Genomic DNA, 8,049 nt, shown 5'->3' on the forward strand with positions numbered 1-8,049 from the left:
AAGCCAATTATTGTACTCATGTACAAAGAAGCTTGTTTCTCAACTAACGAACTTGACCCTTTTTTGCCAAGTGTTGTGGTTGAAGTTTTGCAGGAATTTAGTGATGTTTTTTCCCATGATCTACCTCAAGGTTTACCACCTTTGAGAGGGATTGAGCATCAAATTGACTTCATTCCCGGGGCTGCCATACCAAATAGACCAACCTATAGGAACAATCCCGAGGAGACCAAAGAGCTTCAAAGGCAAGTGGAGGAGCTCTTACAAAAGGGGCACATTCGAGAAAGTTTAAGTCCATGCGCAGTGCACGTCTTATTAGTACCCAAAAAAGATGGTAGTTAGCGTATGTGTGTTGGTTGTAGAGCCGTCAACAAAATAACAGTAAAATATCGACACCCAATACCTCGACTTGATGATATGTTAGATGAGTTGCATGGTGCTTGTGGATTTTCTAAAATTGATCTTAAAAGTGGTTATCACCAAATAAGAATGAAACCAGGAGATGAATGGAAAACTGCTTTTAAAACAAAACAAGGGTTATATGAGTGGTTGGTTATGCCATTTGGCTTAACTAATGCGCCAAGTACTTTCATGCGTTTAATGAACCATGTTTGACGTGAATTTATTAGAAAGTTTGTGGTTGTCTACTTTGATGACATTCTTGTGTATAACAAATCTATTGATGGGTATGTCATGCATTTGAGGCAAGTGTTTGACATATTGTGCAAATTTCAACTATGTACTAACATGAAGAAATGTACATTTTGCATTGATCGCATCATTTTCTTAGGTTATGTCGTGAGTGCAAAAGGAATCGAGGTAGATAGTGAAAAGGTAAAGGCTATTCAAGAATGGCCGACACCTAAAAGTATAAGTGAGGTGCGTAGTTTTCATTGTTTGACAAGTTTCTATAGGAGATTTATAAAAGATTTTAGTGTCATTGCTGCCCCTTTAACTGAAATCATGAAAAAAGATAAGGGGTTTGTTTGGGTAAAAGAACATGCGTTTTCCTTATTGAAAGAAAAGTTATGTAATGCGCCTTTATTAAGATTGCCTAATTTTGATTCAACTTTTAAAATTGAATGTGATGCCTCTGGGCTTGGGATAGGTGCTGTTCTTATGCAGGATAAAAGACTCATTGCTTACTTCAATGAGAAGCTCAATGGTGCACAATTGAATTATTCCACTTATGACAAAGAATTTTGATTTCCTATTTCAATTGTTATTGGTGCTTGTTTGGATTGGGTTCAAGGGATATCATTTATCTTTCTTGGGTTCTCTTTAACTTCTACCATTTGGGTGATTGAACAAATTTGATTCTTTTTTTACTTGCGATCTAAATTCCATTATAAACCGATTAAAGAGTTCTAAGGTTCAAGCAAGGGTCTTGGGGTTCCGCATCACATGTCTTAAGGGTCTGGCACATGCCTTGGGTAAGGCTTATTTAGCAGCTTCAAAATTTGGCCTTTTCTTTTTCTCCAACACATGAATTCCTTGTTCCAGCACTCCAATCACTACAAAACTCATGTTAACTAAGAGAGAAATGCTATAAATGGATTGGAATAAATAATGCTTAATAAATTCAAGAGAAAAAGAAATGGGTTGCCTCCTATTAAATGCCCTTCTTTACTGTCCAAGGCTAGACTGTGTTTTGCTGCTGGCAGGTGTGTGCCTCGGGTAAGTCCAGGGTTATTTCTTCAATATAATTTGTGTGGAAAACTCCTCATAAAAAGGCTTAAGGTGGTGTCTGTTCACTTTAAAGATTTTTTTGGTGTCAAGACTTTTGATTTCAATAACACCATAAGGAAAGATGTTGGTGTCAATGAACGGACCTATCCATCTCGACCTTAGCTTCTTCGGGAAGAGCTTAAGTCTAGAATAAAATAGAAGGACCTTTTGCCATATTGAAAACTGTTTCTTGGAAATATTTGGTCATTGAATGTTTTGGTCTTCTCCTTATAAATTCTGGAATTTTCTTTGGCCTCATTCCATATTTCTTCCAGCTCTTGCAGTTGATACTTCTGATGCTCACAAGCTTCTTCCAACTTCATCTTACAACTTTTGATAGCCCAATATGCTCTATGTTCCAGCTCAATAGGCAGGTGGGATGCTTTTATGAAGGCTAGTCGGTATGAGAACATCCCAATATATGTCTTGAATGTTGTCCGATATGCCCATAGAGTGTCATCTAGCCTTATACTCCAATCCTTTCTGTTTGGTTTGATAATCTTCTCTAGAATGGATTTGACTTCCCGATTGGAAACTTCTGCTTGTCTGTTGGTAGGTAGTGGATATACAATGAGTGACATGGTATTTTTTAAAAAGAGCCTCCACCACCTGATTATGAAAATGGATTTTTGAATCACTTATCACTACCCTTGGAACTCTAAACCTCACAAAGATCTACGTCTTTAAGAATTTAATGATTGTTTTAGCATCATCGGCTCTTGTTGCTTTTGCTTTGACCCATTTAGAGATATAGTTTACTGCCAACAAGATGTAGGTATTACCGAATGAAGATGGGAACAGTCCAATAAAGTCAATGCCCCACACGTCAAAGATATCGCACACTAAAATGAGTGTTAGCGGCATCTAATCTCCGCGGCTGATGTTTCTAGTATGTTGGCAATTCTCACATGTCTTGCAGTAGGTGTATGCATCATGGAATAGGGATGATTAGAATATACCACACACTAGCACCTTCTGAGTCATTCATTTAGGTCCGAAGTGCCCCCCACATGCATGCAAGTGGAAACATTTGAGGACAAAGACAACTTCGATTTCTAGAATACATCTCCCGATCACCTAGTATGCATAATGCTTCCATAAGTAGGGGTTGTCCCATACGAATCCCTTGCTTTTTTTTTATCTTTTCTTTTCTAGCCCTTGCATCAGCTGTTAGCACATGGGTAACAAGAAAATTAATGATGTTCGTGTACCATGGGGTTTCTTGTTGAACTAAAAAAAATGTTAATCCAGAAACTCATTATCCAACGGGGAAGATTCCCTATTAATGGCAATCAGCTAAGGTGGTATGCTACTAAATTCCCCATTCCCTTTTTATCCCTTATCTCAAGATCAAACTCCTGGATAAGAAGTATCCATCATATCAACCTCAGTTTTGCCTATTTTTTCTTCAGTAAGTATTTCAATGTTACATAGTCAGAGAACACAATCACCTTTGTTCCCAGCAAGTATGATCAAAATTTTTCTAAAGAGAACACAAAAGCAAACAGTTCTTCCTCTGTAGTAAAATAATTCATTTGGGCACTGTCAAGGGTGTAGGAGGCATAGTAGATTACGTGTGGATCTTTACTCGTTCTTTGCCTGAGTACTGCACCCACTACTTAGTTGTTTGCATCACACATTATTTCGAATGGTAGATCCCAATTTGGCGACTGCAAGATGGGTGGTGTCACTAACTTCTCTTTAAGCACTTCAAATGCTTCTTTATAAGATCCATTAAAGGTGAATTCTGCTTCCGTTTGCAACAATCGACATAAGGGTTGTGTTATCTTTGAGAAATCATTGATGAATCTCCAATAAAAACTGGCATGCCCAAAGAATGAGCGTATTTTTCGTACACTTTTTGGTTAAGGCAGCGATTTGAGGACATCCACCTTTGCCTTATCAACATCTATTCTCTTTAAATACACTACATGCCCCAAAATTAGTCCTTAGTCCACCATAAAGTGACATTTTTCATAGTTGAGCACCAGGTTGGATTCAATGCATTTTTTCAACACCTTTGTGAGGTTGTCAGGGCATCATCAAAGGAATCTCCATAAATCATGAAATCATCCATGAATACCTCTCTGCTTCTTTCAACAAAATTAGAAAATATGCTGACCATGCATCTCTGAAAAATGGTAGGTGTGTTACAAAGGCCGAACGACATCTGCCAGTAAGCAAAAGTCCTAAAGAAGCATGTAAAAGTGGTATTTTCTTGGTTTTCAAATGCGACTGGAATTTGGTATCTAGAATATCCATCTAGATAGCAGTAATGGGTTCTACCAGCCAATTTTTCCAGCACTTGATCAATGAAAGGCAAGGGGAAGTGGTCTTTTCTTGTAGAGGCATTCCACTTGCGATAATCAACGCAAACTAGCCATCTATTCTACACTCTTGCTAAAATTTTCTCTCACTCTTAATTTTCTATTATGGTGACCCCTATTTTCTTTCACACAACTTGAATCGAACTCATCCAGCAGTTTTAGAACTTCTTTCTTCACTACTTCCATCATTGGTGAGTTCGAGTGCCTTTGTGCCTATCTATTGGGTTTACCATTCTTTTTTAGTAGAATTTTGTTCACACAAGTGGAAGGTGAAATCCCTTTGATATCAGCAATCATCCAGCTATCTATTTCCTTGTGCTCACAGAGTACCCTTACCAGTTTTTCCTCCTCTACTTGGTTGAGTTTGTTGAAGGTTTTCACCGGAAGAGTCTCTCCCTCGTCTAAAAATATGTACTTGAGGTGTTTGGGCAGTAGTTTTAAATGTACCTTGGGAGCCTGCAAAACTGAGAGTGGAATTTTTGCGTGAGCAATTGGGAGATCTAATTGAGGAGTCATACCTTTTACTTACTTAAAGGATTTCAACTCAAACATGGCTTCTTGCAAATCTTGGCCAGCTACATGGTTTTCTTCCAGTATCCTTAAGTTATCAGCATTTAAATCATTGCAAAGTGTAATGTTCACCTCATCCCCATGGCTTAGATTGAAGTATTTTTTATTTAGGACATCCATGGTATCAATGCTACCTACACAAGATAAATCACAAGGATATTTCATTGCATCATACATATTAAACCTTACCATTTCACTGTTGAATTCCATAGTAAGGCTTCCATCTTGATCATCTATTTTTGTTCTAGTGGTACTGAGAAAGGGCCTACCTAGTAGGAGATCAGAAGAATTTGGAGACTTATCATCCTCTATATCCAACACATAGAAATCAGCCGGAAAGATAAAGTTGTCCACTTGAACTAACACATCTTTTAAGACTCCTTTAGGGTAGACAATAGATATGTCCTCCAGTTGGATGATGACTCCAGTTTTTTTCAGTTGTCTAACACTAAAATTGGAGTGGATGGACATGGGCATCACATTGATAGAAGTTCCAAGATCGCAAATGGCCTTCCTTATGCTTAAGGTACCTATTTTACATGAAATGGAAAACATACATTGGTCTTTGCATTTGGGAGGAAATTTTCTCTATACGATAGCTGAAACGTTCTCCCCCACACTTACCCTTTCGTTGCTACACAATTTCCTCTTGTTGGTGCACAATTCTTTTAGGAATTTGGCGTATCTGAGTATTTGTTTGATAGCATCAAACAGGGGAAGATTGACTTCAACCTTGTGAAATGTCTCTGAGATCTCTGTCCTCTTTTTCTATATTTGTTTTAGAAAATCTCTGTGGGAATGGTGGTTGGATTGGATACAAATTGGGCTAATCAAAACCTGTTTCAACTGGAAGGTTACTGCCATCTATTGTTGCCTTAGGAGCCTTACCCAAAGCTTCTGGTTCTCTTTCCTTTTCTAAGCCTCGACTAAGGCTTGTTTTGACAGGGGTCTTTTACAGTCCTTTCCAACTTTGCAAGGTGATTGCACTAACATTTGGCCTCGGGTTCACTTCTATATGGGAGGGTAATTTTCCTTAGGATTCCAACCTACTCATGGAAGTCACTAATTGGCTTACTTGAGTCTCCAAATTTTGGATGCTAACTCTTGTTTCCTATTGAAATCATTGGGTGTTAATAGTAAGTGATTTAACAATTTCTTCGAGAGACATAATATGTTTTGGAGGTGTTGCTTGTGGTGGCGAGGGTGGCCTATTTGGATATTGTTGGTAGTTTTTTTGTTGTGCTCCATAGCTAAAGTTTGGGTGGTCTCTCCATCCGAGGTTATAGGCGTTGGAAAAAGGGTCATATCTTCTTTGTAGTTGGTTTGGGAAACCACTCACAGCATTGACTTGCTAGTGATTGTCTTCTTGGAGTGTAGGACACATGCATGTGGGGTGTCTTGAATGTACACAAATTCCACACACTCTTACTCGTTGGGTGCTCTCTGTAGCCATGTTCCTCATCAAATGAGTTAATTCAGAATTTAAGACTCAAGGGGAGAGATACTTACTTTATTTACTCTCTGATGATTGTCACGAGTGGAGCTGAATTGCTGGGAAGTAGCTACCATGATTGCTATCAAATCTTTGGCTTCTCAAGGTGTTTTGTTCACTATGACACCGCCACTAGCTGCATCCAACATTTTTTTTCGTAGGTAACAACCCTTCATAAAAGTAGTGGATGAGAGATTATTTAGAGATGTCATATTGTGGGTAACTCGCACACAATCGCTTGAATCATTCCTAATAATCAGGGAGGATCTCTGATTCTCTCTCCTTGATTTTGCATATTTCTCTCCTTATTCCAGCAGCTCTAATGTGGAAAAAATTTATCTAGAAAAATGTTTACCATATCATTCCAAGTAGTAATCGAACTAGGAGCTAAATAAAACAACTAATCTTTAGCTGCATCATCCAAAGAAAAGGGGAACGGTCTCAATTTTATTTGTTCTTAAGAGATTCCTTGCGTCTTCATGCTCAAAGCACACAATATGGAATTCCTTGAGATGCTTGTGCGGGTGTTCAATCTCCAATACTTAAAAATTAGGCAGCAAATGAATCAACCCAGATTTTAACTCAAACACAGGTTCCAAGGCTGAAAAAGTAATGTAAAGGAGTTGTTAGTTGATAAATGGTGCTGCTAGCTCCCTCAAAGTGCATTCCTCGGTCATTTACTCTATTTCTGCTTCTCTTTTGGCGACTGCACTGTTGTCTGCAAAGATAGTGTCCTGCTGACACGTTTGTCTCTTTAGCTAGGTCTGTTTCTTTAAACCTTTTGCAGTTTTCTCAATTTCCAGATTGTAAAGAGAGGTTCTTCACAATCGGTCCTGATCATAAAAAGGAAAAGAAAGTAATTAGTTAATCACAATTCCTTGGCAACAATGCAAAAATTTGGTGGGTGTTGAATCCACCAAAAATAAATTCTTAATTAACTAATAAAATAATATTGTAGTAGTGGTAAGAAGGGTCGAGTCCACAGGGAATTGGAAACAAATTTTTCTTTCTTAAACAACGAATAAAAAAATAAGGGGGGTTTTTATAGAATCTGATATACAAAATATAAAATAAACAATAAGCAGTATTATATTAAACAAACTCTTGGCTATAAATTAAAAATTAAAATAATTATAAAAAGAATTCCTATTCAACAAAATAACTAGCTTATGTAACGTAATTAATCATAGATGAAAGGATTCGTTTTACCCAAAATATGAAAAATTAGTTATAGTTGTCGGAAATGTTCCAACAACTAATCTTTATTTCTAAACCAACCAAGAAACGTTCATTAGTTGGGTTTTCATTGCCAAGTAGTCCTGAGAATGTCCATAGGATTTAACTTGTTAACAGCCTTGAGAGATAGAAGGACATAATTCAAGGTGTCATATTCATCCATGTGAACTAGTCAACTAGATTACTTACCTCCTCAATGCGGCACTGATCGCTAGTTGATGCTGGAACCACTCAAATAATTATAAATTTAAGGGTTCGACTAGCTGCTTGCAGCTTCTCTTCTTGTATGATGGGCCTTGTTCAAATGGATTCAAAATAACAAATATATAGGTGTAAGAAGTAAATAAATACCAGCTCTTAAGTAAAACTAAAATTAATTCGATTACATCTCATAAATACATTGCTGAAGTTCGTTAAATCTATCAACTAGAAAATGAGTGAGTTAAACTCAGGGTGGGCTTTTTAATACAAAAGAGTTCTTAGGAATTAAAAAAGAGAAGAGGTATGAAGAAGAAGAGGTGCAACAGCAGGGAAATCTACCTTGAGTGGCATTTGGCAGAAGGGAAGATGCCTGTTCTGCTTGGCAACCCATTTTTTTATATCCCAAGAAAGGCTAGGGTTTCTTTTTTTTTTCTTCATTTCTAGTTTTTCCTTTATTTTTGGCACATCCCTAGCTTTCCAGATTGATCTCCATGATTT

At 37.5% G+C, this 8,049-nt stretch overlaps 1 pseudogene; it reads right to left on the reverse strand.

Annotated features, from left to right (window-relative positions):
- Nucleotides 1-2,705: 2,705 nt before the first annotated feature.
- Nucleotides 2,706-6,191, reverse strand: LOC148266348 (uncharacterized; annotated as a pseudogene).
- Between the last annotated feature and the right edge of the window lie 1,858 nt (nt 6,192-8,049).

This window comes from Carica papaya, chromosome 4, assembly GCF_054855325.1.
Source record: "Carica papaya isolate Zhongbai chromosome 4, ASM5485532v1, whole genome shotgun sequence".
NCBI lineage: Eukaryota > Viridiplantae > Streptophyta > Magnoliopsida > Brassicales > Caricaceae > Carica > Carica papaya.